Source organism: Cryptomeria japonica, unplaced genomic scaffold (assembly GCF_030272615.1).
Source record: "Cryptomeria japonica unplaced genomic scaffold, Sugi_1.0 HiC_scaffold_91, whole genome shotgun sequence".
Lineage (NCBI taxonomy): Eukaryota > Viridiplantae > Streptophyta > Pinopsida > Cupressales > Cupressaceae > Cryptomeria > Cryptomeria japonica.
In genome coordinates this window covers 270,001-292,500 of record NW_026728913.1, presented here as the reverse complement: position 1 = coordinate 292,500, position 22,500 = coordinate 270,001, and the positions used below count along the sequence as shown (strand labels likewise).

Genomic DNA, 22,500 nt, shown 5'->3' with positions numbered 1-22,500 from the left:
GTGGGCACCATGGTGCGCACCAAGGAGCGCTCCGAAGTGTGCTCCAAGGTGCGGCCTGCACGAAGTCGGAGCCCGGTTTGCCCCGGGTGTGCACCTCGGGTGGGCACCTTGGTGCGCATGCCTTGCCTGGGCTGCGCACCAGGGCGGGCTCAAGATGGCACCCGCGTTCCTTTTTTTTCACTATCTTTCAAAACGGAAATTTTAAAATCTCATTTTTTTTTGCCTTTTTCTGGAAATTAGTGAAGGCAGCGCATCAAAGGTGCGCACCTCGCTGCCCACCACGGTGCGCAACGCCGGTGGGCACCCGGGAGTGCTTCGAAGTGTGCTCCAAGGTGCTGCGTGCACGTTGTCGGAGCCCGGTTTGCCCCGGGTGCGCACCTCGCGTGCACCTTCGTCGGGGTGGGCACCTTGGCTGGGTTTGCCCCGGCTGCGCTCCGAAGCGGGGTTATTGGAGCGCCGCCTCTTTTTTTGTCGGAGCGTTTGGTGGGGTTTCTCGCATTGGCTCTTCCGAGGCCCGGTTGCCACCCTGGCGCGCACGAAGTCGGAAGTAGGGTTAATTGCCCGGGTGCGCACCTTTGCCAGGGTGGGCACCTTACCTGGGCTGCGCACCAGGGCGGGCTCAAGATGGCACGCGCGTTCCGTTTTTTTCACTATCTTTCAAAACGGAAATTTTAAAATCTCCTTTTTTTTTTGCCTTTTCTGGAAATTAGTGAAGGCAGCGCATCAAAGGTGCGCACCTCGCTGCCCACCTTGGTGTGCTCTGAGGTGCGCACCCGGGAGCGCTACGAAGTGTGCTCCAAGGTGCGGCGTGCACGTTGTCGGAGCCCGGTTTGCCCCGGGTGCGCACCTCGCCTGCACCTTGGCCGGGGTGGGCACCTTGGCTGGGTTTGCCCAGGGTGCGCTCCGAAGCGGGGTTACTGGAGCGCCCCCTCTTTTTTTGTCAGAGCGTTTGGTGGGGTTTCTCGCATTGGCTCTTCCCAGGCCCGGTTGTTGGGTGCGCTCCCACCCTGGCGCGCGCGAAGTTGGAAGTTGGGTTAATTGCCCGGGCGCGCACCTTCGCCAGGGTGGGCACCTTGGTGCGCACACCTTGGCTGGGCTGCGCACCAGGGCGGGCTCAAGATGGCACCAGCATTCCCTTTTTCTCACTATCTTTCAAAACGGAAATTTTAAAATCTCGTTTTTTTTTTGCCTTTTATGGAAATTAGTGAAGGCATCGCATCAAAGGTGCGCACCTCGCTGCCCACCTTGGTGTGCTCCGAGGTGCCCACCACGGTGCGCAACGCCGGTGCGAACCCGGGAGCGCCCCGATGTGTGCTCCAAGGTGCGGCGTGCACGAAGTCGGACCCCGGTTTGCCCCGGGTGCGCACCTCGCGTGCACCTTGGTGCGCACACCTTGGCTGGGTTGCGCGGCCTGGTGGGCACCATGGTGCGCACCAAGGAGCGCTCCGAAGTGTGCTCCAAGGTGCGGCGTGCACGAAGTCGGAGCCCGGTTTGCCCCGGGTACGCACCTTCGCCGGGGTGGGCACCTCGGCTGGGTTGCGCGCCCTGGTGCGCACCAAGGAGCGCTCCGAAGTGTGCTCCAAGGTGCGGCGTGCACGAAGTCGGAGCCCGGTTTGCCCCGGGTGCGCACCTCGCGTGCACCTTCGGCGGGGTTGCGCGCCCTGGTGGGCACCATGGTGCGCACCAAGGAGCGCTCCGAAGTGTGCTCCAAGGTGCGGCGTGCACGAAGTCGGAGCCCGGTTTGCCCCGGGTGCGCACCTCGCGTGCACCTTCGGCGGGGTTGCGCGCCCTGGTGGGCACCATGGTGCGCACCAAGGAGCGCTCCGAAGTGTGCTCCAAGGTGCGGCGTGCACGAAGTCGGAGCCCGGTTTGCCCCGGGTGCGCACCTCGCGTGCACCTTCGGCGGGGTTGCGCGCCCTGGTGGGCACCATGGTGCGCACCAAGGAGCGCTCCGAAGTGTGCTCCAAGGTGCGGCGTGCACGAAGTCGGAGCCCGGTTTGCCCCGGGTGCGCACCTCGCGTGCACGAAGTCGGAGCCCGGTTTGCCCCGGGTGCGCACCTCGCGTGCACCTTCGCCGGGGTGGGCACCTCGGCTGGGTTGCGCGCCCTGGTGCGCACCAAGGAGCGCTCCGAAGTGTGCTCCAAGGTGCGGCGTGCACGAAGTCGGAGCCCGGTTTGCCCCGGGTGCGCACCTCGCGTGCACCTTCGCCAGGGTGGGCACCTCGGTGCGCACACCTTCTCAATGTTTTCTTGCCTTTTCTGGAAATTGGTGAAGGCAGCGCATCAAAGGTGCGCACCTCGGTGTGCTCCGAGGTGCGAACCCGAGAGCGCTCCGAGGTGCCCACGAAGTCGAAAGTCGGGTTAATTGCATTGTTTTCCCCGGGTGCGCTCCGAGGTGCGCAACATCGGCGCGCACCAAGGAGGGCTCCGAAGTGTGCTCCAAGGTGCGCACGATGGCGTGCACCTCTGGTGCGCACGATTCGGAGCTCGGTTTGACCGGGGTGCGCACACCTTGGCTGGGTTGCGCACCTTTTGTGCGCTCCAAGGTGCGCACGAAGTCGGAGCTCGGTTTGCCCCGGGTGCGCACCTTCGCCAGGGTGCGCACCTTGATGCGCACGCCTTGGCTGGGCTGCGCACCTTGGTGGGCGCCATGGTGCGCACCTTTCGTGCGCTCCAAGGTGCGCACGAAGTCGGAGCTCGGTTTGCCCCGGGTGCGCACCTTGGTGGGCGCCATGGTGCACTCCGAGGTGCCCAAGATTGGTGCGCACCAAGGAGCGCTCCGAAGTGCGCTCCAAGGTGCGCGCGAAGTCGAAAGTTGGGTTAATTGTCCGGTTTGCCTCGGGTGCGCACCTTGCGTGCACCTTCGCCAGGGTGGGCGCCTTGGTGCGCACACCTTGGCTGGGCTGCGCACACCTTGGCACCCGCGTTTCCTTCATTTTAAATTTTTTTTTTTTACAATCTCTCAAGTGGGAAATTCTATAATCTCAACTTTTTTTGCCTTTTCAGGAAACTTTTGAATGGAGCGCATCATTGGTGCGCTCCGAAGTGTGCTCCAAAGCTCTCTCCAGCTGCGTGCACCTGCCCCGGCCGCGCACCCGGCCCCGCCCAGCTTCGCTCACCTGTCCCGGGCGTCTGGTGCGGAACCTTAGAGTAAGAAACATCACCGTGCACCTTGGCCAACGTGCGCGACTCGACCGAGCGCGCACTGGCCGAGGTGCACACCGATTTCACCTGGGTGCGCGCGCAGCACCTCGGGCGCACCGGGGTGCGCACACAACGCCCGGGTTGCACCGTGGCCTGTGTGCTCGGGGCGCCTCGGGTGCGCGCTCGGTGTCGCCCCCGCGCGCGCGGTAGTGCGGGCAGCGCACCCCGGCCCGGCCCGGCCCCGACGAGAACGCAAACGGGCAAAAGGTTTATTCAAATAGCATTGCGATGCCCGGCGAAAAACTAAAAAAGGGTGCAACACCGGGACTTCCCGGGAGGTCACCCATCCCAGTACTACTTCGGCCCAAGCGCGCTTAACTGCGGAGTTCTGATGGGATCCGGTGCACTAACGCTGGTATGATCGCACCCGTTATGAGCTTGTCGCAGTGTGTACTTAGCAAACCGCGACCCACGTGCGAATCCACCCCGGCCACCCACCCCCGTCGAGGTGCACACCCTCCCTCGCGAAGTGCGCCCCGTTCGCCAAGTGTGAGCCCTGCCCGGGTGCGCGCACCTTGCTAGGGCGTCGGGTGTGCACCCGGCCCGGCCTACGTGCGTGCACCTGTAGGGGGCGTCGTGTGCATGCAGTGTCCCGTCTGCAACGCGGTGCCCACACACCACCTCGGGCGCAACGACCTGCGCTCACATGTGGGCCGAGTGCACCTTGGTGCATGTTCGGGGCGCCTCGGGTGCACGCTCGATCTTGCCCCGGTGCACCAAGGCGCTCGGTTTGCCCCGGGTGCGCACTTGGTGCAAGGTGGGCACCCAAAATAGGGATCAAGCACCAAAACACAAGTTTCGGGATGCAAAATGGGACCCAAGGACCACAAATGCGTTCCAAGACCCATGATGGGTCCACGAGAACAAAAATGTGTTCCGAGACTTAATAAACAAATATTGGGTTTTAGGAGAAGAAACATGCTCTGATGCCCAAAACGAGAATCGACCCCGAAAAGGCCACAGGCCAAAAGTGGGATGCGAGACAAAAAAAAATGGGACCCGAGGACCAAAATTGGGTTCCCAGGTCGAAGACAGGGCAACCGGACAAGAAACGACCTCTAAGGCTCGAAATGAGTCCCGACGACTAAAACTTGACAAGAAGCACCCATCAGGCACCCAACTCGACACCCATGGGATGCCGACCCACCCGGGCTTCCACCTAGCACACCTTGGCACCCACCCACCCTCGCACCCAACCTCGCACCCAACTTAGCACCTTTGAACCCACATTGGCACTCACCCTGACCCTGGCACCTTGGAACCCACATTGGCACTCACCTTGACCCTGGCACCCACCTTTGCACTCACCTTGGGACCCACCCTGGCTCCCACCTCGGCACCCACCCAGACACCCACCTTGGTTCCTTGGCACCCACCTTGGATCCTTGGCACCCACCCCGACACCCACCTTGGCACGCAACTTGGCTACTTGCCACCCACCTTGGCTCCTTGACGCCCACCCCGACAACCACCCCGTGACCTACCCTGGCTAGGGTTGGTGCACACCCACCCTGGTGCCCACCTTGGCACCCACCCTATGACCCACCTTGGCACGCAACTTAGTACCCACCCCGTTACCCACCCTAGGACCCACCCCGTGACCCACCTTGGCCAGGGTGGGTGCCTTGGTGCGCACAACTTGCCTGGGCTGCACACCAGGGCGGGCTCAAGATGGCACCCGCGTTCCGTTTTTTTCACTATCTTTCAAAACGGAAATTTTAAAATCTCATTTTTTTCTTTTTTTTGCCTTTTCTGGAAATTAGTGAAGGCAGCGCATCAAAGGTGCGCAATGCTGGTGCGAACCCGGGAGCGCTCCGATGTGTGCTCCAAGGTGCGGCGTGCACGAAGTCCGAGCCCGGTTTGCCCCGGGTGCGCACCTCGCGTGCACCTTCGCCGGGGTGAGCACCTTGGCTGGGTTGCGCGCCCTGGTGCGTACCAAGGAGCGCTCTGAAGTGTGCTCCAAGGTGCGGCGTGCACGAAGTCGGAGCCCGGTTTGCCCCGGGTGTGCACCTCGGGTGCGCACCTCGCGTGCACCTTCGCTGCGGTGGGCACCTTGGCTGGGTTGCGCGCCTTGGTGGGCACCATGCAGTGCACGAAGTCGGAGCCCGGTTTGCCCCGGGCGCGCACCTCCGCCAGGGTGGGCACCTTGGTGCGCACAACTTGCCTGGGCTGCGCATCAGGAAGGGCTCAAGATGGCACCCGCGTTCCGTTTTTTTCACTATCTTTCAGAACGGAAATTTTAAAATATCGTTTTTTTTTGCCTTTTCTGGAAATTAGTGAAGGCAGCGCATCAAAGGTGCGCAACGCTGGTGCGAACCTGGGAGCGCTCCGATGTGTGCTCCAAGGTGCGGCGTGCACGAAGTCGGAGCCCGGTTTGCCTCGGGTGCGCCCTGGTGGGCACCATGGTGCGCACCAAGGAGCGCTCCGAAGTGTGCTCCAAGGTGCGGCCTGCACGAAGTCGGAGCCCGGTTTGCCCCGGGTGTGCACCTCGGGTGGGCACCTTGGTGCGCATGCCTTGCCTGGGCTGCGCACCAGGGCGGGCTCAAGATGGCACCCGCGTTCCTTTTTTTTCACTATCTTTCAAAACGGAAATTTTAAAATCTCATTTTTTTTTGCCTTTTTCTGGAAATTAGTGAAGGCAGCGCATCAAAGGTGCGCACCTCGCTGCCCACCACGGTGCGCAACGCCGGTGGGCACCCGGGAGTGCTTCGAAGTGTGCTCCAAGGTGCTGCGTGCACGTTGTCGGAGCCCGGTTTGCCCCGGGTGCGCACCTCGCGTGCACCTTCGTCGGGGTGGGCACCTTGGCTTGGTTTGCCCCGGCTGCGCTCCGAAGCGGGGTTATTGGAGCGCCGCCTCTTTTTTTGTCGGAGCGTTTGGTGGGGTTTCTCGCATTGGCTCTTCCGAGGCCCGGTTGCCACCCTGGCGCGCACGAAGTCGGAAGTAGGGTTAATTGCCCGGGTGCGCACCTTTGCCAGGGTGGCACCTTACCTGGGCTGCGCACCAGGGCGGGCTCAAGATGGCACGCGCGTTCCGTTTTTTTCACTATCTTTCAAAACGGAAATTTTAAAATCTCCTTTTTTTTTTGCCTTTTCTGGAAATTAGTGAAGGCAGCGCATCAAAGGTGCGCACCTCGCTGCCCACCTTGGTGTGCTCTGAGGTGCGCACCCGGGAGCGCTACGAAGTGTGCTCCAAGGTGCGGCGTGCACGTTGTCGGAGCCCGGTTTGCCCCGGGTGCGCACCTCGCCTGCACCTTGGCCGGGGTGGGCACCTTGGCTGGGTTTGCCCAGGGTGCGCTCCGAAGCGGGGTTACTGGAGCGCCCCCTCTTTTTTTGTCAGAGAGTTTGGTGGGGTTTCTCGCATTGGCTCTTCCCAGGCCCGGTTGTTGGGTGCGCTCCCACCCTGGCGCGCGCGAAGTTGGAAGTTGGGTTAATTGCCCGGGCGCGCACCTTCGCCAGGGTGGGCACCTTGGTGCGCAAACCTTGGCTGGGCTGCGCACCAGGGCGGGCTCAAGATGGCACCAGCATTCCCTTTTTCTCACTATCTTTCAAAACGGAAATTTTAAAATCTCGTTTTTTTTTTGCCTTTTATGGAAATTAGTGAAGGCATCGCATCAAAGGTGCGCACCTCGCTGCCCACCTTGGTGTGCTCCGAGGTGCCCACCACGGTGCGCAACGCCGGTGCGAACCCGGGAGCGCCCCGATGTGTGCTCCAAGGTGCGGCGTGCACGAAGTCGGACCCCGGTTTGCCCCGGGTGCGCACCTCGCGTGCACCTTGGTGCGCACACCTTGGCTGGGTTGCGCGGCCTGGTGGGCACCATGGTGCGCACCAAGGAGCGCTCCGAAGTGTGCTCCAAGGTGCGGCGTGCACGAAGTCGGAGCCCGGTTTGCCCCGGGTGCGCACCTTCGCCGCGGTGGGCACCATGGCGTGCACGAAGTCGGAGCCCGGTTTGCCCCGGGTGCGCACCTCGCGTGCACCTTCGCCGGGGTGGGCACCTCGGCTGGGTTGCGCGCCCTGGTGCGCACCAAGGAGCGCTCTGAAGTGTGCTCCAAGGTGCGGCGTGCACGAAGTCGGAGCCCGGTTTGCCCCGGGTGTGCACCTCGGGTGCGCACCTCGCGTGCACCTTCGCTGCGGTGGGCACCTTGGCTGGGTTGCGCGCCTTGGTGGGCACCATGCAGTGCACGAAGTCGGAGCCCGGATTGCCCCGGGCGCGCACCTCCGCCAGGGTGGGCACCTTGGTGCGCACAACTTGCCTGGGCTGCGCACCAGGAAGGGCTCAAGATGGCACCCGCGTTCCGTTTTTTTCACTATCTTTCAGAACGGAAATTTTAAAATCTCGTTTTTTTTTGCCTTTTCTTCAAATTAGTGAAGGCAGCGCATCAAAGGTGCGCAACGCTGGTGCGAACCTGGGAGCGCTCCGATGTGTGCTCCAAGGTGCGGCGTGCACGAAGTCGGACCCCGGTTTGCCCCGGGTGCGCACCTCGCGTGCACCTTGGTGCGCACACCTTGGCTGGGTTGCGCGCCCTGGTGGGCACCATGGTGCGCACCAAGGAGCGCTCCGAAGTGTGCTCCAAGGTGCGGCGTGCACGAAGTCGGAGCCCGGTTTGCCCCGGGTGCGCACCTCGCGTGCACCTTCGCCGCGGTGGGCACCATGGCGTGCACGAAGTCGGAGCCCGGTTTGCCCCGGGTGCGCACCTCGCGTGCACCTTCGCCGGGGTGGGCACCTTGGTGTGCAGACCTTGGCTGGGTTGCGCGCCCTGGTGGGCACCATGGTGCGCACCAAGGAGCGCTCCGAAGTGTGCTCCAAGGTGCGGCCTGCACGAAGTCGGAGCCCGGTTTGCCCCGGGTGTGCACCTCGGGTGGGCACCTTGGTGCGCATGCCTTGCCTGGGCTGCGCACCAGGGCGGGCTCAAGATGGCACCCGCGTTCCTTTTTTTTCACTATCTTTCAAAACGGAAATTTTAAAATCTCATTTTTTTTTGCCTTTTTCTGGAAATTAGTGAAGGCAGCGCATCAAAGGTGCGCACCTCGCTGCCCACCACGGTGCGCAACGCCGGTGGGCACCCGGGAGTGCTTCGAAGTGTGCTCCAAGGTGCTGCGTGCACGTTGTCGGAGCCCGGTTTGCCCCGGGTGCGCACCTCGCGTGCACCTTCGTCGGGGTGGGCACCTTGGCTGGGTTTGCCCCGGCTGCGCTCCGAAGCGGGGTTATTGGAGCGCCGCCTCTTTTTTTGTCGGAGCGTTTGGTGGGGTTTCTCGCATTGGCTCTTCCGAGGCCCGGTTGCCACCCTGGCGCGCACGAAGTCGGAAGTAGGGTTAATTGCCCGGGTGCGCACCTTTGCCAGGGTGGGCACCTTACCTGGGCTGCGCACCAGGGCGGGCTCAAGATGGCACGCGCGTTCCGTTTTTTTCACTATCTTTCAAAACGGAAATTTTAAAATCTCCTTTTTTTTTTGCCTTTTCTGGAAATTAGTGAAGGCAGCGCATCAAAGGTGCGCACCTCGCTGCCCACCTTGGTGTGCTCTGAGGTGCGCACCCGGGAGCGCTACGAAGTGTGCTCCAAGGTGCGGCGTGCACGTTGTCGGAGCCCGGTTTGCCCCGGGTGCGCACCTCGCCTGCACCTTGGCCGGGGTGGGCACCTTGGCTGGGTTTGCCCAGGGTGCGCTCCGAAGCGGGGTTACTGGAGCGCCCCCTCTTTTTTTGTCAGAGCGTTTGGTGGGGTTTCTCGCATTGGCTCTTCCCAGGCCCGGTTGTTGGGTGCGCTCCCACCCTGGCGCGCGCGAAGTTGGAAGTTGGATTAATTGCCCGGGCGCGCACCTTCGCCAGGGTGGGCACCTTGGTGCGCACACCTTGGCTGGGCTGCGCACCAGGGCGGGCTCAAGATGGCACCAGCATTCCCTTTTTCTCACTATCTTTCAAAACGGAAATTTTAAAATCTCGTTTTTTTTTTGCCTTTTATGGAAATTAGTGAAGGCATCGCATCAAAGGTGCGCACCTCGCTGCCCACCTTGGTGTGCTCCGAGGTGCCCACCACGGTGCGCAACGCCGGTGCGAACCCGGGAGCGCCCCGATGTGTGCTCCAAGGTGCGGCGTGCACGAAGTCGGACCCCGGTTTGCCCCGGGTGCGCACCTCGCGTGCACCTTGGTGCGCACACCTTGGCTGGGTTGCGCGGCCTGGTGGGCACCATGGTGCGCACCAAGGAGCGCTCCGAAGTGTGCTCCAAGGTGCGGCGTGCACGAAGTCGGAGCCCGGTTTGCCCCGGGTACGCACCTCGCGTGCACCTTCGCCGGGGTGGGCACCTCGGCTGGGTTGCGCGCCCTGGTGCGCACCAAGGAGCGCTCCGAAGTGTGCTCCAAGGTGCGGCGTGCACGAAGTCGGAGCCCGGTTTGCCCCGGGTGCGCACCTTCGCCGCGGTGCGCACCATGGCGTGCACGAAGTCGGAGCCCGGTTTGCCCCGGGTGCGCACCTCGCGTGCACCTTCGGCGGGGTTGCGCGCCCTGGTGGGCACCATGGTGCGCACCAAGGAGCGCTCCGAAGTGTGCTCCAAGGTGCGGCGTGCACGAAGTCGGAGCCCGGTTTGCCCCGGGTGCGCACCTCGCGTGCACCTTCGGCGGGGTTGCGCGCCCTGGTGGGCACCATGGTGCGCACCAAGGAGCGCTCCGAAGTGTGCTCCAAGGTGCGGCGTGCACGAAGTCGGAGCCCGGTTTGCCCCGGGTGCGCACCTCGCGTGCACGAAGTCGGAGCCCGGTTTGCCCCGGGTGCGCACCTCGCGTGCACCTTCGCCGGGGTGGGCACCTCGGCTGGGTTGCGCGCCCTGGTGCGCACCAAGGAGCGCTCCGAAGTGTGCTCCAAGGTGCGGCGTGCACGAAGTCGGAGCCCGGTTTGCCCCGGGTGCGCACCTCGCGTGCACCTTCGCCAGGGTGGGCACCTCGGTGCGCACACCTTCTCAATGTTTTCTTGCCTTTTCTGGAAATTGGTGAAGGCAGCGCATCAAAGGTGCGCACCTCGGTGTGCTCCGAGGTGCGAACCCGAGAGCGCTCCGAGGTGCCCACGAAGTCGAAAGTCGGGTTAATTGCATTGTTTTCCCCGGGTGCGCTCCGAGGTGCGCAACATCGGCGCGCACCAAGGAGGGCTCCGAAGTGTGCTCCAAGGTGCGCACGATGGCGTGCACCTCTGGTGCGCACGATTCGGAGCTCGGTTTGACCGGGGTGCGCACACCTTGGCTGGGTTGCGCACCTTTTGTGCGCTCCAAGGTGCGCACGAAGTCGGAGCTCGGTTTGCCCCGGGTGCGCACCTTCGCCAGGGTGCGCACCTTGATGCGCACGCCTTGGCTGGGCTGCGCACCTTGGTGGGCGCCATGGTGCGCACCTTTCGTGCGCTCCAAGGTGCGCACGAAGTCGGAGCTCGGTTTGCCCCGGGTGCGCACCTTGGTGGGCGCCATGGTGCACTCCGAGGTGCCCAAGATTGGTGCGCACCAAGGAGCGCTCCGAAGTGCGCTCCAAGGTGCGCGCGAAGTCGAAAGTTGGGTTAATTGTCCGGTTTGCCTCGGGTGCGCACCTTGCGTGCACCTTCGCCAGGGTGGGCGCCTTGGTGCGCACACCTTGGCTGGGCTGCGCACACCTTGGCACCCGCGTTTCCTTCATTTTAAATTTTTTTTTTTTACAATCTCTCAAGTGGGAAATTCTATAATCTCAACTTTTTTTGCCTTTTCAGGAAACTTTTGAATGGAGCGCATCATTGGTGCGCTCCGAAGTGTGCTCCAAAGCTCTCTCCAGCTGCGTGCACCTGCCCCGGCCGCGCACCCGGCCCCGCCCAGCTTCGCTCACCTGTCCCGGGCGTCTGGTGCGGAACCTTAGAGTAAGAAACATCACCGTGCACCTTGGCCAACGTGCGCGACTCGACCGAGCGCGCACTGGCCGAGGTGCACACCGATTTCACCTGGGTGCGCGCGCAGCACCTCGGGCGCACCGGGGTGCGCGCACAACGCCCGGGTTGCACCGTGGCCTGTGTGCTCGGGGTGCCTCGGGTGCGCGCTCGGTGTCGCCCCCGCGCGCGCGGTAGTGCGGGCAGCGCACCCCGGCCCGGCCCGGCCCCGACGAGAACGCAAACGGGCAAAAGGTTTATTCAAATAGCATTGCGACGCCCGGCGAAAAACTAAAAAAGGGTGCAACACCGGGACTTCCCGGGAGGTCACCCATCCCAGTACTACTCCGGCCCAAGCGCGCTTAACTGCGGAGTTCTGATGGGATCCGGTGCACTAATGCTGGTATGATCGCACCCGTTATGAGCTTGTCGCAGTGTGTACTTAGCAAACCGCGACCCACGTGCGAATCCACCCCGGCCACCCACCCCCGTCGAGGTGCACACCCTCCCTCGCGAAGTGCGCCCCGTTCGCCAAGTGTGAGCCCTGCCCGGGTGCGCGCACCTTGCTAGGGCGTCGGGTGTGCACCCGGCCCGGCCTACGTGCGTGCACCTGGAGGGGGCGTCGTGTGCGTGCAGTGTCCCGTCTGCAACGCGGTGCCCACACACCACCTCGGGCGCAACGACCTGCGCTCACATGTGGGCCGAGTGCACCTTGGTGCATGTTCGGGGCGCCTCGGGTGCACGCTCGATCTTGCCCCGGTGCACCAAGGCGCTCGGTTTGCCCCGGGTGCGCACTTGGTGCAAGGTGGGCACCCAAAATAGGGATCAAGCACCAAAACACAAGTTTCGGGATGCAAAATGGGACCCAAGGACCACAAATGCGTTCCAAGACCCATGATGGGTCCACGAGAACAAAAATGTGTTCCGAGACTTAATAAACAAATATTGGGTTTTAGGAGAAGAAACATGCTCTGATGCCCAAAACGAGAATCGACCCCGAAAAGGCCACAGGCCAAAAGTGGGATGCGAGACAAAAAAAAATGGGACCCGAGGACCAAAATTGGGTTCCCAGGTCGAAGACAGGGCAACCGGACAAGAAACGACCTCTAAGGCTCGAAATGAGTCCCGACGACTAAAACTTGACAAGAAGCACCCATCAGGCACCCAACTCGACACCCATGGGATGCCGACCCACCCGGGCTTCCACCTAGCACACCTTGGCACCCACCCACCCTCGCACCCAACCTCGCACCCAACTTAGCACCTTTGAACCCACATTGGCACTCACCCTGACCCTGGCACCTTGGAACCCACATTGGCACTCACCTTGACCCTGGCACCCACCTTTGCACTCACCTTGGGACCCACCCTGGCTCCCACCTCGGCACCCACCCAGACACCCACCTTGGTTCCTTGGCACCCACCTTGGATCCTTGGCACCCACCCCGACACCCACCTTGGCACGCAACTTGGCTACTTGCCACCCACCTTGGCTCCTTGACGCCCACCCCGACAACCACCCCGTGACCTACCCTGGCTAGGGTTGGTGCACACCCACCCTGGTGCCCACCTTGGCACCCACCCTATGACCCACCTTGGCACGCACCTTAGTACCCACCCCGTTACCCACCCTAGGACCCACCCCGTGACCCACCTTGGCCAGGGTGGGTGCACCCACCCTGGTGCCCACCTTGGCACCCACCCATCCTAGCACCCAGCCTGTGACCGGGCTTGGAACCCAACCTTGCACCCGCACCCGTCTTGGCCAGTGTGGGTGCGCACCCATCCTGGCACCCACGTTGTGACACACCCTTTAACCCACGCACCCTAGCACCCACGTTGGCACCCACCTTGGAACCCAACCTAGCAACTTGGCACCCACCCCGTGACCCACCTTGGCATCCACCATAGCAGTCGCCGACTTGGCACCCACCTCGGCACCCACCTTGACACTTGTGGACCCACCTTGCCACTCACCCTAGCATCGACCCATCCTAGCACCCACCCTGGCACCTTTGCACCCTAGCACTCACCCATCCTAGCACCTAACCTGTGACCCACCTTGACACTCACCCTCGCACCCACCTTGGAACCCAACCTAGCACCCACCCACCCTGACACCAACCCTAGCACCTACCCACCCTTGCACCCACCCTGTGACCCATCTTGGCACCCACCCATCCTACCACTCAACCTATCACCCACCTTCTCACCCACCTTGGCATCCACCTTAGCACCCACCCACACTGGCACCTTGGCACCCACCTCGGGCAAGGTGGGTGCACACCCACCCTGGCACCCAATTTAGAACCCACCGAGCATGTTACCCACCTTGGCACCCACATTGCAGCCCACCCTAGTACCCACCCTATGACCCACATTGGCATCCACACCCTAGCACCCAGGCACCTCGACACCCGCCTTGACACCCACCCTAGCACTGAACCTGTGACCCACCTTGGAACTCACCCTAGAACCCACCCACCCTGTGAACCACCTTGGCATCCACCTTAGCACCCACCCACCTTGGCACCCACTCTAGCACTCACCCATCCTAACACCCAACTTGTTACCCACCTTGGCACCCGCCCTCGCGTCCACCTTGAAACCCACCCTAGCACCCACCCACGCAGGAGCCCACCTTGGCACCCAACCTAACACCCACGCATCCTGGCACCCAACTTGTGACCCACCTTGGAACCCACCCTAGTACCCACCTTTGAACCCACTATATCACCAACCCACCTTGGCACCCACCCTATGACCCTCTTTGGAATCCACCCTAGCACGCACCCACCCTGGCACCCACCATGGAGCGCACCCTAGCACCCACCCACCTCGGCACGCACCTCAACACCCACCTTGGTGTGCGCACTGCGCCAACCTCTCAAAGACCCTATGTGGTGCGCTCCAAAGTGTACACCTTTGGTGCGCTCCAAGGTGCGCACCTTTGGTGCACACCGAGGTGCACACCAAAGTGTGCACCGAGGTGAGCACCAAAGTGCACTCCAGGGTGCACACCAAGGCGTGCACCTTTGGTGCGGTCAATGCAAACGAATTCGGAAGTTGGGGTCGATGTCCTAATCGCTGCTGCAGACTACACGTATGAGAATCGGACAAATAGCTTTATATAGGGGAGGTGTTGCGTTTGATGGGTCGACTCCCCTGGTTGTGTGCACTGCACCAACTTCAAAGACCCTGTCTTGTTTAAGAAGTCAAAAGTTGGGGTGGATGTCCTAATCATTGCTGCAGTCTACGCATGTATGAGAATCAGACAAATAGCTTATATAGGGGAGGTGTTGCATTCGGTGGGTTGACTCCCCTGGTTGTGCGCACTGCGCCAACCTCAAAGACCCCGCATAGCAGAAGAAGTCGGAAGTCGGATTTTGGTGAGCACCAAGGCGTGCACCTTTGGTGCGGTCAACGCAGACGAATTCAGAAGTTGGGGTGGATGTCCTAATCGTTGTTGCAGGCTACACATGTATGAGAATCAGACAAATAGCTTATATAGGGGAGGTGTTGGGTTTGATGGGTCAACTCCCTTGGTTGTGCGCATTACGCCAACCTCAAAGACCTTGTTTTCGTTAAGAAGTCAAAAGTTGGGGTCAATGTCCTAATGGCTCCTGCAGGCTACACATGTATGAGAATCGGACAAATAGCTTATATAGGGGAGGTGTTGGGTTTGATGGGTCGACTCCCCTGGTTGTGCGCATTACGTCAACCTCAAAGACCTTGTTTTCGTTAAGAAGTCAAAAGTTGGGGTCGATGTCCTAATTGCTCCTGTAGACTACACATGTATGAGAATCAGACAAATAGCTTATATAGGGGAGGTGTTGGGTTTGATGGGTTGACTCCCCTAGTTGTTCGCATTACACCAACCTCAAAGACCTTGTTTTCGTTTAGAAGCCGAAAGTTGGGGTCGATGTCCTAATTGCTCCTGCAGGCTACGCATGTATGAGAATCAGACAAATAGCTTATATAGGGGAGGTGTTGGGTTTGATGGGTCGACTCCCCTGGTTGTGCGCATTGCGCCAACCTCAAAGACCCTGCATTGCGGATGAAGTCGAAAGTCAGAGTTTGGTGTGCTACAAGGTGTGGTCGAAGGTGCTCACCTAGGTGTGCACCTTTGGAGCACAGGAAAAGTGCCCTCCAAAAGTGCGCACCTTTGGAGTGCACAAAAGTGCCCTCCAAAAGTGCGCACCTTTGGAGCGCAGAAAAGTGCCCTCCAAAAAGTGCCCTCCAAAAGTGCGCACCTTTGGAGCGCAGAAAAGTGCCCTCCAAAAAGTGCCCTCCAAAAGTGCGCACCTTTGGAGCGCAGAAAAGTGCCCTCCAAAAAGTGCCCTCCAAAAGTGCGCACCTTTGGAGCGCAGAAAAGTGCCCTCCAAAAAGTGCCCTCCAAAAGTGCGCACCTTTGGAGCGCAGAAAAGTGCCCTCCAAAAAGTGCCCTCCAAAAGTGCGCACCTTTGGAGCGCAGAAAAGTGCCCTCCAAAAAGTGCCCTCCAAAAGTGCGCACCTTTGGAGCGCAGAAAAGTGCCCTCCAAAAAGTGCCCTCCAAAAGTGCGCACCTTTGGAGCGCAGAAAAGTGCCCTCCAAAAAGTGCCCTCCAAAAGTGCGCACCTTTGGAGCGCAGAAAAGTGCCCTCCAAAAAGTGCCCTCCAAAAGTGCGCACCTTTGGAGCGCAGAAAAGTGCCCTCCAAAAAGTGCCCTCCAAAAGTGCGCACCTTTGGAGCGCAGAAAAGTGCCCTCCAAAAGTGCGCACTTTTGGTGCGCACCAAGGCGCTGGTTCGGTCGTTGCAGGCGAGTTCGGAAGTTGGGGTCGATGTCCTGAGCGGAGGTGCAAACTACACAGGTGTCGGAATCGGACAAATAGCTTATATAGGGGAGGTGTATGCTTCGATGGGTCGACTCCCCAGGTTGAGCGCACCGCGCCAACCTCAAAGACCCTACGGTATGGATGAAGTCGGAAGTTGGGTCCGATGACCGATTCGATTAGTAGGTATGCTCATGAGGTCGGAATTTGGGTCCGATGACCTGCCATGTGCAGGAAGGCGAATGTTGACACTGTGCGTTGCAAGGTGCACACCAAGGCGCTGGTGCGGTCTTTTTAGTCGAGTTCGGAAGTTGGGGTCGATGTCCTGATCGGAGGTGCAAGCTACACAGGTGTGGGAATCGGACAAATAGCTTATATAGGGGAGGTGTATGCTTCGTTGGGTCGACTCCCCGGGTTGAGCGCACCGCGCCAACCTCAAAGACCCTACGGTATGGATGAAGTCGGAAGTTGGGTCCGATGACCGATTCGATATGTAGGCATACTCGCGAGGTCGGAATTTGGGTCCGATGACCTGCCACGTGCAGGAAGGCGAATGTTGGCACTGTGCGTTGCAAGGTGCGCACCAAGGCGCTGGTTCGGTCGTTGGAGGCGAGTTCGGAAGTTGGGGTCGATGTCTTGATCGGAGGTGCAAACTACACAGGTGTGGGAATCGGACAAATAGCTTATATAGGGGAGGTGTATGCTTCGTTGGGTCGACTCCCCGGGTTGAGCGCACCGCGCCAACCTCAAAGACCCTACGGTATGGATGAAGTCGGAAGTTGGGTCCGATGACCGATTCGATATGTAGGCATACTCGCGAGGTCGGAATTTGGGTCCGATGACCTGCCATGTGCAGGAAGGCGAATGTTGGGACTGTGCGTCGCAAGGTGCGCACCAAGGCGCTGGTGCCGTCGTTGCAGTCGAGTTCGGAAGTTGGGGTCGATGTCCTGGTCAGAGGTGCAAACTACACAGGTGTGGGAATCGGACAAATAGCTTATATAGGGGAGGTGTATGCTTCGATGGGTCGACTCCCTGGGTTGAGCGCACCGCGCCAACCTCAAAGACCCTACAGTATGGATGAAGTCGGAAGTTGGGTCCGATGACCGATTCGATACGTAGGCATATTGGCGAGGTCTGAATTTGTGTCCGATGACCTGCCATGCGCAGGAAGGCGGAATTTGGGTCCGATGACCGAGTTGATGGCGTGCCATGCGCAGAAAGGCGGAATTTGGGTCCGATGACCGAGTTGATGTTGATGGCCCGCCATGCACAGGAAGGCGGAATTTGGGTCCGATGACCGATTTGAAGGCGTGCCATACGCAAAAAGGCGGAGTTTGGGTCCGATGACCGAGTTGATATTGATGGCCCGCCATGCGCAGGAAGGCGGAATTTGGGTCCGATGACCTGACATACGCATGGAGTCCGACTCGGGGGCCGATGTTCGATTCGATGACTTGCATTGTGGGTAAAGTCGGAAGTTGTGGTCTTTGACCCGATTCGATGACCAGACTTCGGCTGCTTGAGAATCGGACAAATAACTTATATAGGGGAGGTAGTGTTCTCGAGCATCCTCCCCCCGTGCCCGTTTATGTCGATTGATGCTGGTGCTCGACTGGTTGGAGCGCTCGGATGCAAAAATCTTGCACCAGGATTTATCGATTGTGATGGACACGGCAAGTCTCCTGATTGCTATGCAGGAGCTCATCGTGAATCTCTATGCGGCCTTGGTATGGACTCGACCTGCGGAATGGTTCGGCAATGGTAGTCGCTCCAACACGTCCTTGCAATGGCCACAGAGGTGATTCGACTAGAGCTCCAGTCTAGCTTTTGGGTTGCTTGGCGGACTGGTATAGCCGCGATCGAGTTCCGGCCATGAACGTTTTAGATAGCTCTTGGGCTTTCTGGGACGGAAGTCGGAAGTTTGGGCTGTTGTCCGATTTGATGACCATTCTTCGGATGTGTGAGAATCGGACAAATAACTTATATAGGGGACTGTGTTGTCTCACGCAGCCCCCTCCGTGCCCCTCTATCTCGACCGATGTTGGTGCTTGAAAGGGTTGGGATCGCTCGGATTTATAAACGTGCACCACCATTTGTCGAGTGTGAGGGACGCGGCAGGTCTCCTAAATGCTATGCGGGCGCTCTCTGAGAATCTCTATCCGGCCTCGACACAGACTAGTCTTGCTGAATGGTTTGGCACTGGTAGTCGATCCAACACGTCGTTGTTGTGGCCGCCTAGGCGATTCGATTCGAGCCCCCGTCTAGCTTTTGGGTTGCTTGGCGGATTTTGCCCTATCCGCAAGTGAGCTCGGTCCCTAAACGTTCGAGAAACCCGATTGCTATGCGCCGACTCTCTTTCTTGCGAGCCTCCATCTAGCTTTTGGGTCTCTACGGAACGGAAGTCGGAATCTGGGACCGTTGTTTGATTCGACGAGGCAGACTACGGTTGTGCGAGAATCGGACAAATAACTTATATAGGGGAGGTGTTGACTGGAGCATTCTCCCCCGTGCCCCTCTAACTCGACCAATGCTGGCGCTCGAACGGTGGTAGCGCTCGGATTTTCATTGAGCGCCAGCATTGGTCGATTTAGAGGGGCATGCGAGATTCCCGAATGCTATGCGAGGGCTCTAACGGAAATGTCTATTGGTTTCGGTATGGATGCAATTGCGAGTGGTTCGGCAAAGGTAGTCGTTCCGATGCGTCCATGTCGTGGCCAAATCGATAATTCGATTTGAGCCCTCGTATAGCATTTGGGTCTCTCGATGTGATTCCGCATTCCAGTCCCTTTGGGCACTGCTTGAGCCGCATCCCAGGGGGTTCCCTTCCCAATAATCTGCCTCGCAACCCGATTGCTATGCGGTGAGGCTCCTCGGCCGCCTCGGAACTATCTGTGTATCAGACGCATCGCGGGATAAGGGGTTGGCAACGGTAGTCGCCCCAAGCGCGTCCGATGCTTGGACCATTCCGAGGCGGCCCTGAAGCCTCTTCCGTCTAGCCGTTGGGTCCTTCTCGCCGCATCCCTCGCCTCGCACCCCGATTGCTATGCGGTGAGGCTCCTCGGCCGCCTCGGAACTATCTGTGTATCGGACGCGTCGCGGGATAAGGGGTTGTCACTGGTAGTCGCCCCAAGCGCGTCCGATGCTTGGACCATTCCGAGGCGGCCCTGAAGCCTCTTCCGTCTAGCCGTTGGGTCCTTCTCGCCGCATCCCTCGCCTCGCACCCCGATTGCTATGCGGTGAGGCTCCTCGGCCGCCTCGGAACTATCTGTGTATCGGACGCGTCGCGGGATAAGGGGTTGTCATTGGTAGTCGCCCCAAGCGCGTCCGATGCTTGGACCATTCCGAGGCGGCCCTGAAGCCTCTTCCGTCTAGCCGTTGGGTCCTTCTCGCCGCATCCCTCGCCTCGCACCCCGATTGCTATGCGGTGAGGCTCCTCGGCCGCCTCGGAACTATCTGTGTATCGGACGCGTCGCGGGATAAGGGGTTGTCACTGGTAGTCGCCCCAAGCGCGTCCGATGCTTGGACCATTCCGAGGCGGCCCTGAAGCCTCTTCCGTCTAGCCGTTGGGTCCTTCTCGCCGCATCCCTCGCCTCGCACCCCGATTGCTATGCGGTGAGGCTCCTCGGCCGCCTCGGAACTATCTGTGTATCGGACGCGTCGCGGGATAAGGGGTTGTCACTGGTAGTCGCCCCAAGCGCGTTCGATGCTTGGACCATTCCGAGGCGGCCCTGAAGCCTCTTCCGTCTAGCCGTTGGGTCCTTCTCGCCGCATCCCTCGCCTCGCACCCCGATTGCTATGCGGTGAGGCTCCTCGGCCGCCTTGGAACTATCTGTGTATCGGACGCGTCGCGGGATAAGGGGTTGTCACTGGTAGTCGCCCCAAGCGCGTCCGATGCTTGGACCATTCCGAGGCGGACCCGAAGCCTCTTCCGTCTAGCCGTTGGGTCCTTCTCGCCGCATCCTTCGCCTCGCACCCCGATTGCTATGCGGTGAGGCTCCTCGGCCGCCTCGGAACTATCTGTGTATCGGACGCGTCGCGGGATAAGGGGTTGTCACTGGTAGTCGCCCCAAGCGCGTCCGATGCTTGGACCATTCCGAGGCGGACCCGAAGCCTCTTCCGTCTAGCCGTTGGGTCCTTCTCGCCGCATCCCTCGCCTCGCACCCCGATTGCTATGCGGTGAGGCTCCTCGGCCGCCTTGGAACTATCTGTGTATCGGACGCGTCGCGGGATAAGGGGTTGTCACTGGTAGTCGCCCCAAGCGCGTCCGATGCTTGGACCATTCCGAGGCGGACCCGAAGCCTCTTCCGTCTAGCCGTTGGGTCCTTCTCGCCGCATCCCTCGCCTCGCACCCCGATTGCTATGCGGTGAGGCTCCTCGGCCGCCTTGGAACTATCTGTGTATCGGACGCGTCGCGGGATAAGGGGTTGTCACTGGTAGTCGCCCCAAGCGCGTCCGATGCTTGGACCATTCCGAGGCGGACCCGAAGCCTCTTCCGTCTAGCCGTTGGGTCCTTCTCGCCGCATCCCTCGCCTCGCACCCCGATTGCTATGCGGTGAGGCTCCTCGGCCGCCTTGGAACTATCTGTGTATCGGACGCGTCGCGGGATAAGGGGTTGTCACTGGTAGTCGCCCCAAGCGCGTCCGATGCTTGGACCATTCCGAGGCGGCCCCGAAGCCTCTTCCGTCTAGCCGTTGGGTCCTTCTCGCCGCATCCCTCGCCTCGCACCCCGATTGCTATGCGGTGAGGCTCCTCGGCCGCCTTGGAACTATCTGTGTATCGGACGCGTCGCGGGATAAGGGGTTGTCACTGGTAGTCGCCCCAAGCGCGTCCGATGCTTGGACCATTCCGAGGCGGCCCCGAAGCCTCTTCCGTGTAGCCGTTGGGTCCTTCTCGCCGCATCCCTCGCCTCGCACCCCGATTGCTATGCGGTGAGGCTCCTCGGCCGCCTTGGAACTATCTGTGTATCGGACGCGTCGCGGGATAAGGGGTTGTCACTGGTAGTCGCCCCAAGCGCGTCCGATGCTTGGACCATTCCGAGGCGGACCTGAAGCCTCTTCCCTCTAGCCGTTGGGGCTTTCTCGCCGCATCCCTCGCCTCGCACCCTGATTGCTATGCTGTGAGGCTCCTCGGCCGCCTTGGAACTATCTGTGTATCGGACGCATCGCGGGATAAGGGGTTGGCAGTGGTAGTCGCCCCAAGCGCATCCGATGCTTGGACCATTCCGAGGCGGCCCTGCAGCCTCTTCCGTCTAGCCGTTGGGGCCATCTCGCCGCATCCCCCACCTCGCACCACGATTGCTATGCGGTGAGGCTCCTTGGCCGCCTCGGAACTATCTGTGTATCGGACGCATCGCGGGATAAGGGGTTGTCACTGGTAGTCGCCCCAAGCGCGTCCGATGCTTGGACTATTCCGAGGCGGCCCTGCAGCCTCTTCCGTCTAGCCGTTGGGGCCATCTCGCTGCATCCCCCACCTCCTCGGCCGCCTCGGAACTATCTGTGTATCGGACGCATCGCGGGATAAGGGGTTGGCAGTGGTAGTCGCCCCAAGCGCGTCCGATGCTTGGACTATTCCGAGGCAGCCCTGCAGCCTCTTCCGTCTAGCCTTTGGGGCCATCTCGCCGCATCCCTCGCCTCGCACCCCGATTGCTATGCGGTGAGGCTCCTCGGCCGCCTGGGAACTATCTTCGTATCGGACGCATCGCGGGATAAGGGGTTGTCACTGGTAGTCGCCCCAAGCGCGTCCGATGCTTGGACTATTCCGAGGCGGCCCTGTGGCCTCTTCCGTCTAGCCGTTGGGGCCATCTCGCCGCATCCCCCACCTCGCACCCCGATTGCTATGCGGTGAGGCTCTTCGGCCGCCTTGGAACTATCTTCGTATCGGACGCATCGCGGGATAAGGGGTTGTCACTGGTAGTGGCCCCAAGCGCGTCCGATGCTTGGACTATTCCGAGGCGGCCCTGCAGCCTCTTCCGTCTAGCCGTTGGGGCCATCTCGCCGCATCCCCCACCTCGCACCCCGATTGCTATGCGGTGAGGCTCCTCGGCCGCCTTGGAACTATCTTCGTATCGGACGCATCGCGGGATAAGGGGTTGTCACTGGTAGTCGCCCCAAGCGCGTCCGATGCTTGGACTATTCCGACGCGGCCCTGTGGCCTCTTCCGTCTAGCCGTTGGGGCCATCTCGCCGCATCCCCCACCTCGCACCCCGATTGCTATGCGGTGAGGCTCCTCGGCCGCCTTGGAACCATCTTCGTATCGGACGCATCGCGGGATAGGGGGCTGTCACTGGTAGTCGCCCCAAGCGTGTCCGATGCTTGGACCATTCCTAGGCGGCCCTGAAGCCTCTTCCGTCTAGCCGTTGGGGCCTTCCCGCCCCATCCCTCGCCTCGCACCCCCGATTGCTATGCGGTGAGGCTCCTCGGCCGCCTTGGAACCATCTGTGTATCGGACGCATCGCGGGATAAGGGGTTGGCACTGGCAGTCGCCCCAAGCGCGTCCGATGCTTGGACCATTCCGAGGTGGCCCTGAAGCCTCTTCCGTCTAGCCGTTGGGGCCTTCCCGCCCCATCCCTCGCCTCGCACCCCGATTGATATGCGGTGAGGCTCCTCGGCCGCCTTGGAACTATCTGTGTA

The 22,500-nt window shown here is 60.9% G+C and overlaps 2 non-coding genes across 2 annotated transcripts; both read right to left on the bottom strand.

Moving 5' to 3' along the window:
• Positions 1 to 3,453: 3,453 nt before the first annotated feature.
• LOC131864776 (5S ribosomal RNA) lies at positions 3,454 to 3,572 on the bottom strand. The gene has a single exon (XR_009363539.1). It is a non-coding gene; the product is annotated as a 5S ribosomal RNA (ribosomal RNA).
• Positions 3,573 to 11,359: 7,787 nt separating this feature from the next.
• On the bottom strand, positions 11,360 to 11,478 carry LOC131864771 (5S ribosomal RNA). The gene has a single exon (XR_009363534.1). It is a non-coding gene; the product is annotated as a 5S ribosomal RNA (ribosomal RNA).
• Positions 11,479 to 22,500: the final 11,022 nt, after the last annotated feature.